We start from the raw sequence: 23,555 nt of genomic DNA on the forward strand, positions 1-23,555 counted from the left end.
CACTACAAAGAGTCAGCTGCACTTTAGTACCCTATGTATACTACAACAAGACACCAAGTACTTGGGTTTGTGTTCTACTATCTATTGCATGCAAACTCTCCATAAACTGGTGTTCGTAATCTAATAAAGTAGTGTTGTCACCTATCAAAATTACCCCTGAAATCCTTTAGTTACAAATCTCACTTATTATGTGATCAAATGACATACTCTATCTCCAATGAGCATATGCCAAATTCCATTAAGGGAATTACTATGGCAATAGATTTCATGATCACATGTCCTTTAGATCACCCAAGAAGACATATTGTCTCAATCCTATAAGATATCATGGTGCCTCTATTGAGAATACCTATTGTCATCAACCTCCATCAACAATGACCCAATTCATAAGAATATATGACCACTTTAGGGTTTCACTCATAGGTTAAAGTCTTCTATTAATTTTGGCACAAACTCAATATCCTCTAAGATTGAAAGTCTATGCAGTATAGTAGCTTGGTGAATCATGACAATTGATAGCCTTGTGTCATGATTTACTGTAGGTTCTATCTAGTGTGCATCACATACACTAATACACTCATCATAGGAAACTCATCCCAATGGCCAAGACTAGTCATCCTTCCAATTAGGAGGTAGTGCACTATAGTCTCTACTGGATTGCCCAAATTCATGAACCAACTGTGGACAACTTATCTACTTACAAGGAATCCATGACTTATACTTTTGTGCAACTCCTAATGTACCCAAATCATGTACAATGTAAGAAACATGGGTTGAATGCTCAAATCAATGTCAATATACTAGAGGGATAACAAGGGGATAGTTAAGTCTAACTTTGTTATATCGTGTCTTCCTTAGTTAAGTCTAACTTTATTACATTATGTCTTGCTTTTAGGGGCTCAATTCCAACAAACTCCTACTAGCCTCAAAAAGAGACTAGGTACTGTAGAAAAAATCTACTCTATAGTTACGTCACCTTTTTATACCATCCCACAACAAAGTATCACTTGTTTTCTATATGTTCCCTCTTATAGTGGTACTTTAGTTTTTTGGACTATGCCACCATTCTAGATAACAGTATCTTAGACAATATAGCCAATGGAAATACCCATAAGACAAAAGGCTACCTTTGTTGCTATAGAAGTAACAAAAACCACTTAGAGTGTACACATTCTCAGAGGTAGACATGTGAGAGTCCTCATCAAACTGAAAGTCCAATTTCTTGGTACAAGGACTCACAAACATATAATCCTTTGTTCTCTAAGGATACTAGAGTATATGTTTGACATTCGCCCAAAGCTCTAATCAAGAAATGAACTAATATCCACTCATTATTCCTACAACAAAGAAAATATCTAGTTTAGCACATAGCATTGTATGCTTAAGACCATTCATTGTAGAGGCATTAGATACCGTCTTAATGCAATCTCTTTCCACAGATGTCCAAGGACATTGATCCTAAGGAAGATAACTCTAAATCCAAAGAGTAATAAACCTTTCTTGGGGTTTTACATCATATACTTGACCAAATGCTCATCAATGTAGATGACATGGCATAATTTTTCCTATTCCTACAATTCTAAAGGACCTTAACCCTAAGAATATATTGCGTCTTCCTCTAGATTTTTATCTAGAACTGAGTAAACAACTAGATTTTGACAGATAAAAATATCCTTAATCATATCCAATGAGTAGATTGTCATCTACCTACCAGATCTTAGAGCATTACCACACTTCCTTGTGCTTTCATGTACACACAAGGCCCATTGTTATGAAAATGTTTGGTTGCTATATCTCATAAATGAGACACACTGCAATAGATAAGAGTAATCTGATAGATTTGAGTATGGTCACTATTGAAAAGGTTTTCCATAGTTGAAACAAAGTTTTAAACTACAACCTTTAACTATAGTCTTAGCCACATAAAATTCAAGCTTTCCATCTACTCTTGTGTTTCTCTTGTAGACCAACTTACACTTATGAGTTTTATCCCTTTAGGTGCTTTTATAGGAATTCAAACTATGTTAGAATACAAAGATTCTAACTACCTATTCATAGCTCATTAAGTGAGCATAAACACTGCTCAATGCTTCATCATAATCTATGAAATATAAACTTCCCATTAAGATGAGGCCCTGGTGTACTTGAAATCATAGGAATGGTATGCCTTTAATCCTCTAGATCCATCGTATCCTATACAATGTGGGACTATCTTCTAATATCTTCCAATCTATATCATTCTTTGCCTTATTCCTTATCATATAGTCTTTGTAAAAAATTTGACATTTGTGTTAACAAATTAACTATAAAGGTAATAACCCAAAAATCCTCTTATATATCCTATAAAATGATGTACCTCTTAAGAAAAAGGGTAACCACCTTTTTAAAAAATGGTAGGTAAAATATACTTAATACATACCTTTAACCTTTTGCTTGTTTTACATTTTGGTCTCTTATATTTGAAATCCATCATTTTACCCATTCAAACTTGTCAGAAAGCAACAATTCAATATCATTTACAAACCATTTTTAAATTATAAAAAGGATTTTTATTTTTATTTTCCCACATTCTTGTTTGAACATTGGTTTGAATTTAGGTAAAACCAATTTTGAATTGATAGCCTTGGGTAGTATTTCCCCAATGTCTTTAAAATATGGCAACCACCAATTTTGATTTTTTATTATGTTTGCATACTTATGATTTTTTTTATGCGATTATGAACAAATGGATTATTTATTTATTTATATTTCACCCTTAACCTAACCATCTATTTCTCCATCTTGAATAGGATAAAATATTTCTATTTAACAAGTTTAAGGAGTAAAGTGTTACTTCTTTAACAAGTTGGAGGTTGGATTTTGAATATAAGTGGATAAAATCAAACAAATGCAAAATTGTAGACCCTTCATTTTGTCATCTTAGCACATGTCTTATTAAGTGTTCATTCAATACTTCATAGCAACCTCCTAGTGGCCCATTACTACTGATTTACCTTTTTTTGAGCCACCTTGGAGACTATGGATGAGGATTTATCTAGCCCCTCATTGTGACCCTTGGTAGCCCTAAATTAGACTTAGGATTTTTATTTTTATTTTTTATTTTTTATTTTTTTTAAGATAGCTCTTTTAGGTACACCTTTAGGATAGCATACTTAGGCATGTTTAGGTCATTTAGACAATTTCCCGATTGCCCTATGTCACTTAAGCACTGTTCTAATCATCCTAGGCACTTAGACACCATTTAGGTTACCCGGCCCATTAGGCACCACCTAGGCCCATTAAGATTCATTAGGCCCACCTAGGTCACTTAAGCCCACTTAGGCACACTTGGCCCATTAGGCACCACCTTAGGCCCATCTATGTTCATTTAAGCCCATTTAGGTTATTTAGACCCATTTGGACACCCCTACCCCCCCTTAAGACTCATTAGGCCCACTTGACCCCTTAGGCATTCTTAGCATTACTTGTATGACTTGCATGGTTGCATGGTTTATTTTTATTATTATCCATCACTTGTTTATTTTTATTTGTTATCTTCCTTTTCATTTTATTTTTATTATTTTTTTAATTAACTTATTTATTTATTATCGTTTTATCATTTTCTAATTTATTTATTCATTCAGTTATTTAATTTAATAAATTTGATGCTTTTGCAAGGAAACTTACCATTGGATAAGGAAAGTGAAACTCTCCTTGGAAGACATTTTTGGGGAGTTTGAAATTCTAAGGATTTGTTTTCGTGAGGAAGATATGGAGATGGCATTGGAGTTTAAGGAAAGTGGGACTCTCCTTGGAAGATGTTTTGGAGGAGTTTGAAAATTTGAGGATTTGTTTTGGTGAGGAAGATATGGAGATGGCATTGGAGTTTAAGGAAAGTGGGACTCTCCTTGGAAGACATCTTGGGGGAGTTTGAAATTTTGAGATTTGTTTTAGTGCGGAAGATATGGAGATGGCATGGGAGTCTAAGGAAAGTGAGACTCCTTGGAAGGCTTTTTTGGGGAATTTGAAATTCTAAGGACTTTTTTTTATAAGGAAGATATGGATATTGGGAGTGTAAGGAAAATTGGACTCCTTGAGAATAATTGAGAGTCCATAACTACATGTATTTTTTAATATAAAAAGGAGAATTTTAAATGAAATGGGACTTTGGATGGGAAGATTGGAGAAAGAAGGAAAAATGGGAGACTTTATTATTAGAGACTGGATTCACAGATGAGGGGAATTCTTTTAGAGATCATATCATTAATAGAATTATGTGGGCTGCCATATAGGGGGAACGACCATTGGAAAGAAGAGCTCTACCACTTAAAATACACGCACTAGAAATTTTTTTTGAGGGGATATAAGCACCAAAATTGTTTTTGAGGGGATATAGGAACCATAATTTTTTTTAGAGGAATAGACATGCACCAGAATTTTATTTTTTTATTTTTTTATTTTTATTTTTTTGAGGATATACACACACCATAAATTTTTTTAAAGGAGATACACGTACTAGATTTTGTTTTTTTTTTTTTTTGTTTTTGGAGAAGATACATGCACCAAAATGTTTTTTGAGAGATTCATGGCTATAAGAAATAGGCAGCATGCACCAGAATATCTAGAAGAGCTTGCCGCTTTGATACATTAGACACCAAATTTTGAAGTGGAGAAAGAGGCCATTTGGACAAGGGAATTATGCACTCACGGATAGGTAAGTTTTAGATGAAATTTAAATTTTTTTTTTTAGCTTGATAGATCTAATGTTATTTAGTTATATTTTGAAATTATGAAATATTAGTCTTGATGAATTTTATTTTAATTTATGTCCTTTAGAAATATTAATTTTCAATTTGATAGACTATGTAATTTAGTTTTTTTTTTTTAAATTGTGAAATATTTGTTTTGATTGATCTTTGATGATATTTACTTCTTTGATTCTTAGGCTCTTAATGTTATTGATCCCAAGTTGGTATTCTTTAAAAATCCTAAGTGATAGTTTTGATTGATCTTGAAAATTGTTATGTATCTCTTTGATTATGTAGTTCTTAATGTTATTGATCCCAAGTTAGTACTCTTTAAAAATCCTAGGTGATGGTTTTGATTGACCTTGATGATTGTTATTTATTTCTTTGATACTTTTGTTCTTAATGCTATTGATTCATAGTTAGTATTTTAAAATAATAATAATAATAATTAAAATAAAAAAAACTTAGATGATAATTTGGATTGGTTAGTCTTCTTTAAAATCTTAGACGATAATTCTAATTGATCTTGAAAGTTAATATTTATTTCTTTGATTCTTTAGTTCTTAATGTTATTGATTCCAAGCTAATATGCTTAAAAAAACCTTAGATAATAATTTTAATCTTGATTGACTTTTTTCTTAGTTCATGTGTTCTTTAAAATTCTAATTATGAGTCCTTGATTGATACCATGTTAGTTTGTTTGATCTTAAAATCATTAATTTGTTGTTTGGGTAGTCTTTGTTAAATTTAATTTTTAGAGGTCATAAAAAAAAATGAAGATTGGTCTCTATTCTCACCATATGAGTTTTCTTGGATGTCAAAAAATTTACTTTGTGATTTTGTTTTATTTTGTTTTGCTTGGTATTTTGTTTCTTATATTTTTTTATTTTTAAATTAGTTTCTTTCATTTTCAAGTTGTATCTATTGTACATGATTGATTCTAGACAACCAATGAGTTTGAGTGTTTTAAAAATAGTTTTGAGTGCTCTTTGACCCTGGCTTTATTTTTTATGTAATTTAGACACTTTAAATGACGTGTATGATTTTTTGTATGATTTTAGGAGACATTTGCATGTTTTTTTTTTAATTTGGTATATGCATGTCATTATTTTTCTACCTAGTTTTGGACCTTCTGGAAATTTTGGGAATTTTTGTTTAAAGTTGTTATTTGAATGATTACTTGGCTATGTGGATGATAGACTAAACATGTAGCAGATGTTGTTTGATATTTTTTGCAATTTAATTTTCATTCTAGATATTTTTTATCAATTTTTTTTTTTTGTGAAAACTTCTATTTTGACAACATATTAGAACTTTTGTATAGTGTTTAACTTATATTTTGACCTGGTATTGTTTGACATATCCTAACTTGGTTTTGGCTATTATTCTCTAATATAGACATAATAAGGATGTTGTTTGATTTTTTTATGACAAAATAATGTTTTTAGATATTTTTTTAGGATTTTAAAATTGAATGCAACTATTTTCCCCCTTTACTGCATGTTTTTGTCTTAGTTACTAACTTTGATACTTATAACTATCTAGAACATTGGTTTAAATTTAACAATGAGTCCATATGCATGTCCTATGTGATAGTTGTTGTTTCTTTAGGCTCATGCCATTTCATTTGAGTTTTATATATACCATGTATATTAGGGTTTATTGTCATAGTTATTTGTTATTACTTGTGAGCTAACCTTCTCTAGCCACATGCAAGCGCATTGTAAGTTATGCATGTTATCCAGGTACATCCTATACACCCTTTCTCTTTTTAATTCTGTAAATATGCAAACTTTGTTTGTGAATACTCTCGTGTTTGATATTGTCTTGATTGTTTTGATTTATTGCTTGATTATTTGAAGGGATTGAATGCATGAGGTATGTAGTATTATATTGTTAAACTAACTCTGATGTCTAGTGATAACGCCTAAGAAGCAATCCATGTACACACCCTAACTCTTCTTTATGATTGTGATTGGCTTTCTTGTTTGGCACGTTAATTTTGAAATCACCTTAGCTTATCTAAATATCCATAATTAATTGATTAATTGTCATATTTCCCTTAAATTAGCCAGTAGAGACCTCTTTAGGGCTTAAAGGAGTTCTACCTCTTTGAGGTACCTTCTTGATAGGTAACCTAATTCCTAAACTTAGACTCGGGCTTTTTAAAGACATGTTTTTCCAAAACTATGGAGTCACATTTTATTAGGGTTTTTCTTTCTTGTTTTATTTTCCCTTTTAAAATAAAATAAAATAAATGATGACTCTGATTTTACTAAAACTAATTTTTCACCATTAAAAAGCGAGTCTCACTGATAAGTAGGAGTGCATGTGAAAAATGTGGGTCCACAAAAACATTGGGTATAAAATGTGTTCAACCTAAACATGATTTATTATTAATTAATAGATATTCTACGGTTTCAATCCTCATTTGTATTTTCCAAAACAAATTGATAACTACTTATATGTGTATAAATACATGTCTTCCAAAAAATTGAAACCCAACCCATGTAAGACTTCCCAAGCAAAGAAAGAGAAAGGAATATTTGGTTAAAAGGATTAAAATAAGTTTCAAATCAGAAAAATGACCTCCCCCCACCTCCACATCTTTATTCTTTATGGAAATGACCCATTTGAGACATTTTTAACCCTTCTTTAAACCCTTTAAAACACCAATTCTCTCTCACTTCCTGTTCATTTTCTGCTCGTTTCTACTACCTCCTGAACATGAAAAGTCTTACCCATGTAAAAAAATTATAGAGTGAAGTTCTTGTATATATCTTTCTTCTCTAATATTCTTCTCATGTTTCATTTTTCTCTTTGTTCTTCATTAGGGATTGCATATGAAGTTCAATAATATTGAAGATGAGGTTGAATAAAAAGTTGTCATGAGTAAGAATTTAGTTAGTGTTGTTAGATTTTTTTTATTTATTTTAAATATGTTGATTTTTAATAGGTTTTTTAATGAAAACCTTGAATCACACTCAATTAGTTGAAGAATCATGGCTTTAACCTTAATATCTCACGATTTCATAAATGAAACTTAACGATAGTTACATTCATACAAACATTCTAACTAAAAACATAACTTCAATCAATTTTTTTGTAACTGAAACAAAATTTAACCCTAATAAAAAAAATGAACTTAGCCATTGTATATTGTGAAATTTTTGTTCTTAATTTATATTAAATTTATGAACTAATAATATCTTGAATGAGGAAAAAAATGAGTACTCTTTCATATTTTTTAATTATTTATTTAGTTTTTTTAATAGTTAGACCATGATTTGTGAGAGAAAGAATCATTAAAAAAAAAAAAAGAACGAAGAAAGTTTTGATGTTGAGAGACTAAGTTAAGGATAGAGTTACCTTTGGTCTTTCAAGAGAGTTTTTCAAGAAAGCTAGAGATACAAACAAGGATTAAAATGCTGTGATATTTCGATGATATATCGAGTTTTGGTGTGTTGGAATCTTAAATCTAGGCAACAAAAGTAATACTAATTTTAAAAAAATTGATCTTTTAGAATTAAAGTACTAACCTTTAGGTTTGGGTGTTTCCAAACCTTAAATTCCAAGTGCTGAAGACGATCTTGAAGTTGTTGAAAGTCTCGTAAACCCATAATCTTCCTTTTGATGACTCAACCTTGTTCTTAGCCCACTTTCGGTGGAGAGGAAATGAGGGTGGAGACTATGACTCTCTTTTTCTCTAGATGGTGGAAAACAAAGGTTATAGAAATCCTAACCCCTAGGGGGTATTTATAGGGATCATAATTGATTAATTAACCCAATAGGGTCATCTAGTTAATCAATTAGACCAATCAAGAGACCTTGTTCACTTATTCCTAGGCAACCTTACATAATTACTAAAATACCCTTATGCACAAAACCATTAGGACCCATAGGAATACTAGCTCCAAAATCCAATTTTGAAGTTGATTAAACATCCCATTACAGAGAATCAACTAAACTCTAATACCCTATATAATTAACAACGGGACACTAAGTGCTTGGGTCAGTGACCTATTATCCATCACATGTAGACTCCCTATGAACTAGTGTCTGTAATATAACAAGGTAGTATTATCACCTATCAAGAATATCTCTTAAATCCTTGAGTTACAGATCCCACTTATTATGTGATCAACTAACATACTTTACCTCCAATGAGCATATGTCAAATTCCACTAAAGGAATTACTATAGCCATAGATTTTATGATCACATGTCCTTTTAATCACCCAAGGGGATACACTGTCTCAATCCCATGGTGATAGGATATAGCCCTTAAAAGCATGACATGATGTAATAAATTCGAAATTCATTATTCATTTAATGATGTTTTAGATTCATTTTTATCTATCCTTATTCCATGTATTATACTTTATGAGCATTTTTATCTGCATCTTTTGCATTGTATGTGACTTAAGTGCATTAGGAGTTGCACAAAAGATTTAAGTTATGGGTTCCTTGCAAATAGATGACTTGTTCACAACTAGTTCATGAGTCTAGGTAACCCATTAGAGTTTGTAGTGCACTACTTCCTAATTGGAGGGATGGTTGGTTAGTATCAGTTATTAAGACAGGTTTCCCATGGTGAGTGCACTAGTGTGTATGGTTACACATTAGATAGCACCTATGGTGATTCATGATTTAAGGCTATCAAGTAGTCATGAACTCCCCAAGCCATTTCATTGTGTTGTCTCTCAACCTTGAGAGAATATTGAGTTTGTGCTAAAGTTAGCAATAGCTTTGACCTACGGGTGAAATATTAAGCTAATCATATATTCCCTATGGATCGGGTCATATTGATGGAAGTTAATAGCAATAGGTATTCTCAATAGAGGCATCATGATATCTCATAGGATTGAGACAATGAGTGCCTTGGGTGATCCTAAAGAGGTGTGTTCATGAAACTATGGTCATAACAATTCCTAAATGGAACTTGACATAGGCTCTTTGAGAGTTAAGACATATTAGTTGAATACACAATAGGAGGATTTATAACTCAAGGATTGTAGAGGTAGTCTTGAAAGGCTGATAGCTTTCATCTTATTAGACTACAAACACTAGTTCATAGGGAGACTGAACACAATGGATAGTAGGTCAAAAACCCAAACACTTGGTGTCTCGTTGTTATTTACATAGGATACTAGAGTTTAGTTGATTCTCTGTAGTGTGATGTTGAACCAACTTTAGAATTGGATTATGAGGGAGCCAGTATTCCTATGGGTCCTAGTGGACTCTGCTTTGAGCTCATATACCTTATTAGCATGGGTTATGAGTGTTGGATTGGCTCTAGGTTCACTTTTATTCATAAGGGTGTTTTGGTAATTGCATAAGGTTGCATAGGCACAAGTGAACAAGGTCTCTAGATTGAGCTAATTGATTAATTAGTAGCCCTATTAGGTTAATTAATCAATTAGGACCAGTTTTGGGTTAGATTAAGTGACCCAAGCCCTTAATGACCTCAAGTCACTTAAGCCTAGTAGGAAACCCTATAAATACCCCCTTAAGGGTTAGGGTTCTCATAACTTTTTCCAAAGAGTCGTCTTCCATCTCCACAAAGAGAGAGAGACATAGCCTCCACTCTTCCTTCCATCCTCATCGAAATTGTGTCAAGATCAAGGTTCGAGTCATCGGGCAGAAGACTTTTGGTTTATGCGACTTCTTTAATCTCATCTTCACCATGTGGATTTGATTCAAGAACATCTGAATTTGAGGTATGGTTTTCATTAGCACTTTCTAAATCCCTTCAAAGTTTTAAAAATATTATTTTTTTTGTTGTGCATAGGATTTATAAAAAGCCTAGGATAGTTATGCCTATTTCTAACCTGATTTGGGCTTGGGAAATGGAGAGATTTGGGTTTTTCCCTTCACATGAGATATCATGGTGCCTATGTTGAGAATACCTGTTGTCACTAGCCTCCATCAATAGTGACCTAGTCCATAAGAATATATGAGCACTTTAGGGTCTCATCCAAAGGTCAAAGCCTCCTATTAATTTTGGCATAGGCTCAGTATCCTTTTAAGGTTGAGAGTCCATGCAGTATAGTAGCTTGGTGAATCATGATAATTGATAGCCTTCCGTCATGATTTACCATAGGTCATTTCCATTGTGCATCACACACACTAGTGCACTCACCATGGGAAACCCATCCCGACGACCAAGACAAGTCATCCCTCTAATTAGGAGTTGGTGCACTATAGTCTCTACTAGACTGCCCAAATCCATGAACCAACAACTTATCTCAAGCATATCAAGAGAGTGAACTATCTCTGGCTAATCTGTGCTAACCATCCAACTATCATCCAACATGTCCATCTCAGGCCCATCATGAAGAAAACCATGTCAATCAAATCTCCCATATGAGAAAAACTAACGTCCTCTATAAGAACTCTCATCTGATAAACTTTGACTCATAATCCACTAAACCCATCATATGTACGAAGTCACCCTCAACAATGTCACTAGCTAACTGGGTGGTGGGGGTGGGTGGTAATGAATCATACGACATCTCATCCTGAACTGGATGCTATCTATCTCACTGTCCATCAATTCCTTGGCCCAAACCTACTAATGTCTCTTGAATAGAGTTATGGTGACTGTAAGTCAATCAACTGTAATATACTGAGGATCCATACCTAGCTACTCTGAAACCCTGATCAATCTATCTCCAACTCTGATTTTAGAAGTCGAATCCAAACTGAAGCGAATAACACTCCTATAAGGTACAAAGGCATGAAAAGAGAAATGACATGAAGGAAGCTCAAAAGATGTGGAAACGTACTAATCACAATGGGGAAAGGTGGCCTAACTAAAACTCAAACATGTACCAATCTCTGAGCACACCAAAAGGAGACCATGAAGAGGATAACTGAACCCAATTATGACCAAGGCAGCTCTAAAGGTTCACAGATGCACCCACGTGTAGGAATGAAATCTTAATCGGATCTAGGCTAGCTTACAAGGTTGAGGTGGCTCTATAGGATAAAATGGGTGGGTTAAAGGATCCCTAGCAGAAGCGATCGTACCCTCCGGCAGTACGCAACCCTATGCAAGTCTCCAAGGAGACGGGGTGCTTCCATGCAAGGTGGTCATCACCTCCACACATGCACTCCCTCGCATTCCCAGGGGGTTTCTTAATGGTGAAGACTCTCCAATCTCTCAACACTCAAGGATAATCTAAAGTGCACAATGAAGGATGTGGGTGCATCTGAAAAACCTAAGATCTAAAGTGAGATAGTGAATGAAGACAAGCAATCATACGAACATGCAAGAGAAAAGGTTGTCATGCAACAAGCAGTCATGCGAAGCAGATAAATATCAAACAATCAAAGTCCTATCTAGCATATGTGAGAGTGAATCATGCTAAAGTGAACAAACAGTTAAGTGATCACATCAAACAGTCATGCGAAGCAAATAAATATCAAACAAACAAAGTCCTATCTAACATATGTGAGAGTGAATCATGCTAAAGTGAGCAAAACAATCAAGTGATCATCCAAGGCAATCAAACATGTTAAGATAGCAAACCAAACAAGCAAGCAAATCGAATCACCTTGCCTAAAAAAAGAGGTACCCACTAATCGACCAATTAAACGCCACATTTTCCTCAACTAGTGTTCAAGCTTGATCCTCAAAGTCCCCAGTGGAGTCGCCAATTTGTGAACCCGCATTTTTCACGTGCGTCCCCACTCGATCGGCGAGACTCGCTTTTTATTTGTGAAAAAATATTTAGTTTTGGAAAAGTTGGAGCCGCCACTTATTTTATTTTTATTTTAAAGGGAAAATAAAACAAGAAAGAAAAACCCTAAAATGTGACTCCATAATTTTTGGAAAAGCATGTCTTTGAAAAACCCGAGTCTAGGTCCGGGGATCATGTTACTTATTGGGAAGGTACCTCTAGGAGATAACACCCCTTTAAGCCCTAAAGAGGTCTTTACTGACTAAATTGGGGAAATGGGGCAATTAATTGATTAATTGTAGATACCTAAGTAAGCTATGTGATTTCAGAAAGTAGCATGCTAAATAAGGAGATCAATCACAATAAAGAAGATTTAGAGTGCGTACCTGAACCACTTCTTAAGCGCTATCATAAAACATCAATGGTTAATTTAGAAGTATGACACACGACATGCATTTTATCAAGGATGATCAAACAAGCATTGAGACAATCAAGTATGGCATCAAACAAGGGCAATGACATGCATATTCATGAAATTTTGGGAACGTACCTGGATAGCATATATAACTCCTAATGCGCTTCCTCAAGACATGGGGGTTAGATAATAAATAATAAATAATGAATAATAAATCCTAGCATGCTTATCTAATTAATTAGCAAAAATTATCAGAATTCGGAATAATTAATTATCATACATATCTTGCATACAATTCCCAAAAAGAAAAATGTAAATATGATTACAATAAATAGCAAGGTGGTAGCAAAAAATAAATTTTGAAAAAGATTTTCTTATGTAGGGGTTTCACCAATTCCCCAAATTTAGCCTAAAATTGTCCCATTTATTTGAGACCACAAGCTTTGATTTGCGTTTTGTTTAAAACCAAAATTTTTGTTGAAAATTGAGAAGAATGCAAACCGATCGAAATATGGTTGCAAATTTTAAGAAAATGAGATTTTTTTTATTCTAAGGACTCTAAATGAATTTTTTGAAAATAGATTTTTAAAGGGATCTTTTAAGAAAAGTGTTGGATTCAAAATAAAAGAAATTAATTTGAAAATGACAAGACATAAGGAACAAAATACCAAGCAAAACAAAAGTGATTAAAATCGCAAAGTAGAGTTTTTGACAACTGAGAAAATTGAAGTGGTGGGAATGGAGGTTAATCTTCACTATTTTCCGATGGCCTCCGAAAAGTAAATTTTACCATAGACTACCAAAGCAATAAACTATTCGAACTTAGATCATATAAGCTAACGATATACCCACCAAGAATTAATGACTATTTTCGAGAAACACATCAATTAAAAATAACAATCAAGAGTTAGCACATGATCAATCAAACACACAAATGCATCTAGACTGGTTAAAATGGACGAAATTAAGTCAAGGCAAATGTGAATTTTCAGTCATAAAATTAATTTTATTAATAAGCTAATATTATAGAAAATACCTAAACTAAATAGATGAGTGAAGCCAAATAAGAGTAAACTAAAAGCATGAACTTTCAAATATAGAATCAATTTCATTAATGAATTAAAACTATAAAAGTACCTAAACTAATCAAAATGAACCAAATTAAATTGAAGCAAGCTAAAAAAAAGTGAGCTTTCGAACATGGGATTAATTTTATTAATAAACTAAAATTATAAAATTACCTAAACTAATTAAAATGAAAAAAATTAAATAAAAGAAAACTAAAAGTATGAACTTTCAAACATGGAATTAATTTTTTCAATGATCTAAAACTACAAAAGTATTTAAACTAAATAGATGAGTTAAATTTAACCAAGGTAGACTAAAAGAAACATGATTTTTTTCACATAAAATTGATTAAACCAAAAAGTTAGAAACTCACAAACACATCTAAACTAAAAGAAAAATCAGCACTAAAGTAAATTGAAATGAAAAAATAAGAACTTTATCATGTAGAATTAATTAAACTAATTATAAAAAACATCTAAACTAACGAAATAAATTAAAATTAAACTGAAATAAAATTTAAAAAAAGAAAAAGAAACTTGCCTTCAAGAATGCATATTGTTGAATCTGTTGTAGGAAGACCGCTCTTGGATGTGTGCCGTTCTTTGTGTGTTTCAGAAAATCATCTCTTAATGCGTGGCTTATGTGGCGGCCATCTTCCTCTTTCCATAAGATACAATTCCATAAGTACCCGAACCAAGTTCTTTTATGTATTCCAGGTCAGAATTTTATTTTATTTTTTATAATCTGCAGCACTCTAGTGGCTAGAAGAGAATAAAATATGGCCTGGTTGTGTAGTTGACAATGACGGGAATTGGAGGATTCATCGTTTTCAAAGATGCATGGATGGATGGGCTTCTGTCCAGATGGTTCCGTCGGTGAGTTCAAACAGCCGCCTCTTTGCTCTCAAATCTCCTTGCACTGATCCCTTCAAAACAGCCCCTCTCACACTCTCTAAACTCTCTCTTTTATATCCCTTGAAATAGCCTCTCGCATGCTCTCAAAACTCTCTCTTCGGACATCTCAAACAGCAGCTCCTCACGCTCTGAAAATGCGGACTGATCTTTGTGCGAACAGCAGCCTATGATCCCTTCAAAATGCCTACTAATCTCCTCCCAAACGGCATCCTCAAAGGCTCTAAAAAATCCCTCATCCGATCACTTCAAACAGCAGCCTCTCATGCTTCAAAACGCAGGCTGATCCTTTCCAAACAGCAGCCTCTCACGCTTCAAAACGCAGGCTGATCCCTTCCAAACAGTCGCCTCCTATCCCTTCAAAATGCCTCCTCCTTTATATGGCGGCTTCACTCTAATATTTCTTTCCTTTCCGGTCGATGCACGTGATATAGGAAAGTGCATACATGTGGTTCACATTGGAGATTTCCCAAGGATGCAGCTGCATGTTGTTTGGTAAGTCATTAGATCAGTTGACTTTTCTTTCTAAAAAAAAAACCCAAAGGAGTCTCCCTTACAGCCCACTATATGCGTGCTGTGTGGCCACTTCCTTCCTATTTTGGTTTTCCTTGATAAATTATCCACCTTGTCATCTCTAAGCAACGCATGGCACCCAGAGTGCTCCTTCTCAAGCAGTTGGTTTGCAAATACCGACAGCAACTCATTCTGGACTTTCTCAAGTAGCTTTGGTTCACTTCTATCCTCGGCAGAATATGAAGTTTTTAATCTTGAATTGACTGCTACTGTGGGGGCTTCAGGCTGATCCTTCAACCCAGAATTAGATGATGAGTCCACTAAATTCTCACTATTTGTCACAGCAACATCATTGGCAGAGTTAAAATCATCAACTTGATCCTGTTTCTTCAACTCCTCATAACTATCAACAATCTCCTGTGCTGCACGAACAAAATCAGCACCTTTTCCTTGACGTTTGGTAAGAAGAGATTCTTTTTTCTCTTCTGTATCAGAATCTTCGTCGAAGAACCAATCTTCATCCTCATTCCAAGGGTCTGCTCCAAAATCAAGGCTTTAGGATTTAATATCTTCTGGTACTTCAAACCGGACAGCCCATCTTTAACAGTAGCAAGCTCTCTCAATAATTTCCTCATGCAAAACAGAATAAAATTAAATTGAAAATAAAAATAAAATAAAAATTAGAAGAAAAGAGAATAAACTAATGGAAATCATGAGATTGGTAATAAAATAAAATATGATTTAAAGAAAGAAAAGAAAGAGAACAATGAGAGACTAGATTATATATCCATCATTCAATAAGGGGGCTATATGCACATTTTGGAGTCTAAACAACTCAAGCAATCTCCTATTAGATAAGTGAATAAATAAAATAAAAATAAAAATAAAAATTGTAATAGTAATAATAATGACAGTGATAATAATAAACAAATAAAGAGTAAAAAATGAAAATGAATTAACAAAATAAATATAATTATCGAATACATGCAATAATAATAATAATAATAATAATAAAAGTTATCTATATATATATATATATATATATATAAGTTAAGCCCGATGAAGTGTTTAAACAGGCCTACATGGGTGCCTAATGAACTAATTGTCCTAAAGTGATCGGGATATTGTCTAAGTGACCTAAACATGCTTAAGAACTATCCTAAAAAGGAATGGAAAGCTTAAGTCTAAATCAAAACTGCCAAGGGTCACAATAAAGGGGTTAGGCAATCCCTTAACCAGAGTCTCCAAGGTGGCTCAAGAAATGTAAGTAGCGTGAGTAGATATGGGCCACCAAGGAGCTAATTGTAAAGTATCGAACAAGTATCTAATAGGACATGTGCTAGGAGGACAAAATTGAGGGTCTACACATGGACTAAATACTCAAATCAATGTCAATACACCAAAAGGATAACAAGAGGATGGTTAAGTTTAACTTTGTTACATCATATCTTGTTTTTTAGGGGCTCAATCCCAACATAGTGGACCTCAAAATGATATATAAGACAAAATTATCGATATATTGATAATTTATTAGATTTTTTACCAATTTTTTAGCATTTAATCGACTTTTTGTTGATATTTTTGTTAGCATTTTAGATCCAAGCATCAAAAGCAATACCAATTTTTTTAAAAAAAAAAATTTATATTTTAGTGTTAAATTACTAACCTTTAGGTTTGAATGTTCCCAAACCTTAAATTCCAATTGTTGAAAATAACCTTGAATTTGTTGGAAGTATCGTAAATCCACAATCTTCTACTCAATGACTCAATCTTGTTCTTGGCACACTTCCGGTGAGGAGGAAAAGAGGGCAAGGGCTATGACTCTCTTTCTCTTTGAATGGTGGAAGACAAAAAGTTATAGAAACCCTAACCCCTATAGGGTATTTATAGGGTTCCTAATTGGGCTTAAGTGACTTGAGCCCACATAGGCTTAGGTCACTTAATCTAGCCCAAAATGGGTCCTAATTGATTAATTAACCCAATAAGGCCTACTAATTAATCAATTAGCCCAATCCAAAGACCTCATTCACTTACCCGTTTACAACCTTGTGTAATTACCAAAACACACTTATGCACAAAAGTGAACCTAGAGCCAATCCGTCCTTCATAATCTATGCCAACGAGGTATATGAGCTCAAAACATAGACCATTGGGACCCATAGAAGTACTAGCTCCCTTAGAATCCAATTATGAAGTTGCTTCGACATTCCATTATAGATAATCAACTATGGTATTGGATCCATAGTATCTTATGTATAGTGGGCCTATCTTCTAGTATTCTTCAATCTATATCATTGTTTGTCTTATTATATATCATATAGTCTTAATCAGAAATCTGGTATTTGTAGCAACAAACACCTTCTAATAATCTTGATTATAAAGTAATAATCTTAAAATTCTCTTGGGTATGTTATAAACTAATACACCTCTTTAGAAAAAAGAGGTATTACATAGTCTCTATGATACATCCTTAAAGATTATGGGAAGTAATGAGAAACCAATCATCAATTAGTCTATGTCTATCAAAGTTTGATATCTTATTTCCATTACTCCATTTAATGGAGTCCCTGGTGCACATAACTGAGATATTATCATGTGCTCCTTATAGAAGGAATCAAACTTACTAGACACACTACCTTGATTTAATCAAAGTGCCTTTATATGTTTGCCTAATAAGTTATCCAATTCTACCTAAAATTCAATGATTGTATCCAAGGCATCGGATTTCCTATCTACATGTCCAAACCTAGAGTATTTATCAGTAAAATGGTCAAATACCCATACTTTCCATGCATAAACACAAAAAGATTCATACACATCAATATGCACTAACTACAAAAATTTCTTGGTTCCATGTCCTCTAAAAATAAAGGGGCCTCTTGGTCATTTTACCATCTACATAGGATTCACAAACTGAAAGATTCTCTGGAATAAGAAGGTCCATACTTAATTAGTCTTTGGATCTTATTTAGATTAATATGACTAAGTCTTTAGAAGTCAAATGTTTGACTAGTGCTAGGTTTTTTTTTTTAGTGAGATCTCATTATTCTCATTACTTGGCAAAGTGATAATGGAGTCTCACATAAAATAGGTAATACATCCTACTAACTTGAACAACTAACCTTGTAACTAAAGCTAAGGTAAGTAAAATCTCATCATGTGACCATCTCACTTGTTGAAAACTCTATAAAGAACTACAGATAGTGGGCCTGGAATCTATCCACCACAATTGGTGAGATCTACCATTATGTATTCAATAATGAGAACATGATGTGTCCTTATCTATCCTTAGGCACTCCAAGAATTCCCTTTTTAGTGTCCTAAAAGGTCACAAAGGAATTACTACCCATGAGTTTATTATCTCATTCCTTTTCTTGAACTTTCCTTATTTGATGTAGTTATTCTTCTTCTTGGTAGAAGAGCCTAAAGAACCTTGACTTCCATATGAACACTCTTCCACTCTTTGAGAATCTTCTTATTCTTACTTATTGGAGCCAAAATATTTGCTCTAATGGCACATATTCGATGTGAAAAAGGACACTCAAATCAACCAACTTGACCTAAATCGATGCTATGACCCTAGACATGAGTTTAACATATATTTTGGAGATTTATCTCAGGTTCAAGGGAAGAAAAGGGTGAAAGTTGAATCACTTTAGATTTTGAAAGATTAAGAAAGGGGACAGGCAAGACAAGGATATCACAAGATTGGGAGGTGAGAAATGACCATTATGGACTAAGAAAGAAGGCAAGAAAACATGGGAAATGAGGCTTGAAGTAAGATTCATCAAGCTGTATGGAAATTTAGAACTCAAAATCTGGTGGTAACATGTACTCCGAATTTGAGAAAAAAATTTATTTTATACATACTATATATCACTTCGAAGCTTGGGAATTCATGAGTCTAACTCTTCTAACGGTGTGCAAATTGGAGCTAAAATGAAGAAGTTATGACCATTTGAATACAACTGCACAAAGTTGAAGGGTCATTTCAAAATGATTTTGAAATCCAACTTATGAATTCGAAATCCAATTCGAAATTACCTCAATTTCGAATTCACCCACTGCCACTTTGATGTTCACATCCTCTACCTCAAGAATTGCTTCTAAGGCACTTCATCTACCTTAAATGAGCCCCACACGACTAGAAATCACCATTTTATTATTTTTAGTCATTTTAAGGTAATTATTTTGTAATAAATGGCCAATGAGAGTGTGCCACATGTTAGGTAATTGATGATATTATTTAATCTCTCTTAGTTCTAGGGTTTAGGTATCTTAGATCTTTTTCTAGAAAGTTTGACATTAAAGATGGAAGAAGATGAGAACTTTGGTTTGTTTGTTTTTTCTTTGTTAAATGTGTTGTTTTTAGTATCTTTTGATTCAAATTATGGATTTTTACCCTATTATGGATTGTGAATGTGACATCATCCCCATGAGAGGCTAAAAATCCAACTTGGGGCTTGAAGCATGAAAATCTAAGGGGTAGAAGCTTATAGGAATAATGGGTAAATTATTATAACAATGAGATTAATTATTAGGTTGGGTGACAATTTATCAATTTTTTATCCTATCCTTGTGAGTTAGTTTAGCGAATGATACGGTAGGTTATAACCCGATACTAGTGATTCTTGGTAACTCTTGATCATTAGTTATCTTAGTCTTCCCTATCGTTATTTTGCCCTAAAACAAAGCTATAAGGAGTAGGAAGAGTTAAAAAGTCAAATCCTAAACCAGTAATCAATCTCATTCATTTAATGGTTTTAGGAATCTGTTTTAAAAAGGAAAATTAGGTTTCAGATGAAATTTTGAGTTAGAGAACTCAAGTTGATCATGAACGGCCAAAGACCTTAAAACCCTAATGGGGACCCGCATTTTTCACATGCATCCCCACTCAATCGGCGAGACTCGCTTTTCTATTTTTGAAAAATTAATTTTGGAAAAATTCGGAGTCGCCATTTATTTTATTTTTATTTTAAAGGGAAAATAAAACAAGAAAGAAAAACCTTAAAATGTGACTCCATAATTTTTGGAAAATGCATGTCTTTGAAAAACCCGAGTTTAGGTCTGGGGACCGGGTTACTTACTGGGAAGGTACCTCTAGGAGGTAGCACCCCTCTAAGCCCTAAAGAGGTCTCTACTGACTAAGTTGAGGGAGACATGACAATTAAATGGTTGATCATGGATACCTAAGTAAGCTAGGGTGATTTCGAAAAATTGCATGCTAAACAAGATAAGATCACAATAAAGGAGAGTTAGGGTGCGTACCTAAACCGCTTCCTAGGCGCTATTATAAAACATCAATGCTGAGTTTAGATGATATATCACACAACATGCATCTTCATCAAATATGATCAAACAATCAAATAAATATCAAGACAATCAAGTATGACACCAAACAAGGGCAATGGCATGCATATTCATGAAATTTTGGAAAGTGTGGTGGTAGAGAGCATACCTAGACAGCAAGTTGTGCGCTAAAATGAGAAATAAGGTTGGCTCAATAATAAGTGTAAAACAATCTTATGCATCCACATAGAGGAAGCCCAATCAAACAAACAATATTGAGGAAAATATCACGAATGTCGGACCCCCACCAAAGCCCTAATTAATTTTGCATGAATTGATTCTATGAATTCCATTATTTGGAATCATGAAGTTTGTTCATGCTTGTTGAAAATAAAAAAAAAATAGTGAAAATGCATGGCAAGAGGAAAAATGGCAACAAAAGATTATTGAAATCTGAATTTTATGCCTAGAAATCCCTAATGATGGAATTTGAAGAAAACTGAAATTGTTTTAATAAAAAAAAAGATTTTTGAAATCCAAATTTAAAATGTATAAGATCACAAAAGAAGGAAAAGAAACATTGGGAGTATGATGTGTGGCATGGTGGCCAAGAGGGAGTGGAGCCTGGGAGTTATGGATAGGAGAAACCAATTCACTATGAAGGTGTTCAGTTGTCAAATACTTCAAAAGGCAACTTGATTTGTAAGCTCAGCTGGATTTTCCCCAACAGTAGTTAGACATTGAACAGAAGATCCAAAATTCCCAATTTTATGCATTGACAGGCTTTCTATATTAAAATTTCACTGCTAAGGTTTCATCACTTCTCTTTCTCAGGTTTCACATTTTCTTTCTTAGCAAGACCAACAAACTCATCATATAAAATAGGCTTACTAACGGACCTTTGGTTGCAGATATCGTCCAAATTATCCTTCTTTAGTTCATTAACCTAAGGACTTCCCTGTCCATAGTTCACAGGAACTTCCACCCCCACTAAACTCAGATTTAATTGACATACTTAATCATCACCGTGTCGATATTCTTGGCATTGTACATCCTGTGGAACACAAGATTCAATAATTACGGGAACCAATACTGCAGAACTTTCATTTTCAGCAAAAAGGGATTTGGAAGGTCACTCTGTTCTCATGTGTTTTGATAAAGGCTGCAGGTCTTCTGAGGTTTCGACAACTGAAGGAGCCATTGAAGTTAATCTATCTATCTATAGGAGTTGGCGAGCAAGAATCAGAACCTTGGTATGCAGGTAACGGGGGAATGAACATTGTGGCAGATTACATCTGTCGATATGCCTCCACAACTTTTGAACAGTAATGCAATCTTGACATTTTCCTTCCGGGTTGCACAACAAGGAGCATATTGCAAGAACGAAGGCTGCTTCTTTTGATTCTTAAACTGTTGTTCCTGGTTTGTGTTTGCCAAGTTACGGGTGGTGTAAATTTTGAGACGTTCATGAACACACATACTGTGTTCCAGATGATAAAGAGTGCAATTGAGCACCTCTAGGATGGTCTTCAAAAGGGTTTTGCTGGGATTGATTCTGCAACTCGGAAAGTTAAAACTGGTCGAAAACTTGTGAACTCAAAATTTTGTTATGGTGCTCTCTTCCAGGCTCAGCCCTTACTTGACTGCTTAGATCACATGTTTGCTGAAGCTGACCAAAGGCACCGTTCTTTATCAAAATCCGGTGCTGCTGACTTAGTGGCTTCTTTTCTGATTGACTGATCGGTGATGGCTTCGTATGTACAGCTTGTTGTGCATTGTGCAAATTCGACTAACTGAGTATCAAAGTGGAGTTGGCTTTGGATATCGACAGCAAGCTAACTGGATTCAAATTCCTGCGTATTCATCATTGATTCAGCTGGTGTTACAGTATTATAGGAAGTTGCAGATCCTGAAGGATTAGCAGCGTTCATCCCATATCCATCACCCTGAATAAGGGGTTGCTGATGTTGATCAGACTACTGTTGTGAAGGTTCGGATGAATTATCATACAGCGTGCCAGTCAATCAACCATCAGAAGTGTTGGGTCCTTTCACCAGTTGCATATCGTTCCCAATATACCCACCATTTAAAGCTCCATCTGAAAAACCACAAGTTTTCTACTGCATATCCTGACTTAATTCCAATACCTCTTGGACTACCAGTAGCTTCAAAGCCTTCACGCTGATGTGTACATATACTATTCTTGATGCCATAAATGAATACCCCATACTGTTTTCCAGACGAATACGAGCAAAGCCATACCGACAACAACAACCAGATTTTTGGAATTGGAGTTCATAAAAAAAATGAAACTGCAATTCATTTTTCCAACGTTCCTCTTCTCTGATCAGCCTCAAAGATTTCAACTGCTTATGATTCTATTTATTTATCAAGAATAAGACGATGATTTCCTTGACGCACGAGTTGGATATTCGTAATCCAAATGGGTGAATCCTCTAGCAACGGTTGAATCAAGATTAGCGGTTGCACTATTTCCTCCTCTGAAGTTGGTAAGCCATGATCAGTTTGATCGTGAGGTAGAGAAGATATTGGATCATTGAACTACGGGAATGAGCAAGAAAAATTGAAGAATTGATTTTCTAGTTTAGTAGAAGGATAGTCTTGAATTAGAAGCTAGTTCAGAATGAGATGTGATGCTATGGAAATTTGAAAAGATAGTCCAAGCCTATCCACGGTCTAAGTTAATGAGGGCATCAACTACATCAGGTTGGAATGGTTTGTTAGCCCCTTAACATGGACCATGCGATCCTAAGGCCTTATGGGGTGACACCTTGGTGTCATGAGTGACCAATAACAACAACAAGGTGGTACAAGGGCGCAATGCCTTGTGCAAGGAGATGACTTGGTGAGCCATGGTAAGTATAGCACCAAGAGAGACTTGAATCGGCATGTCAATGCGGGGCAACGATGCCAACTTAGATGCAATA

The 23,555-nt window shown here is 34.2% G+C and overlaps 1 pseudogene; it reads right to left on the reverse strand.

Annotated features, from left to right (window-relative positions):
- The window catches only part of LOC117908204, a 47,543-nt pseudogene that overhangs the window by 20,100 nt on the left and 3,888 nt on the right, over positions 1–23,555 (reverse strand).

Source organism: Vitis riparia, chromosome 19 (assembly GCF_004353265.1).
Source record: "Vitis riparia cultivar Riparia Gloire de Montpellier isolate 1030 chromosome 19, EGFV_Vit.rip_1.0, whole genome shotgun sequence".
In the NCBI taxonomy this organism is placed as follows: Eukaryota; Viridiplantae; Streptophyta; class Magnoliopsida; order Vitales; family Vitaceae; genus Vitis; species Vitis riparia.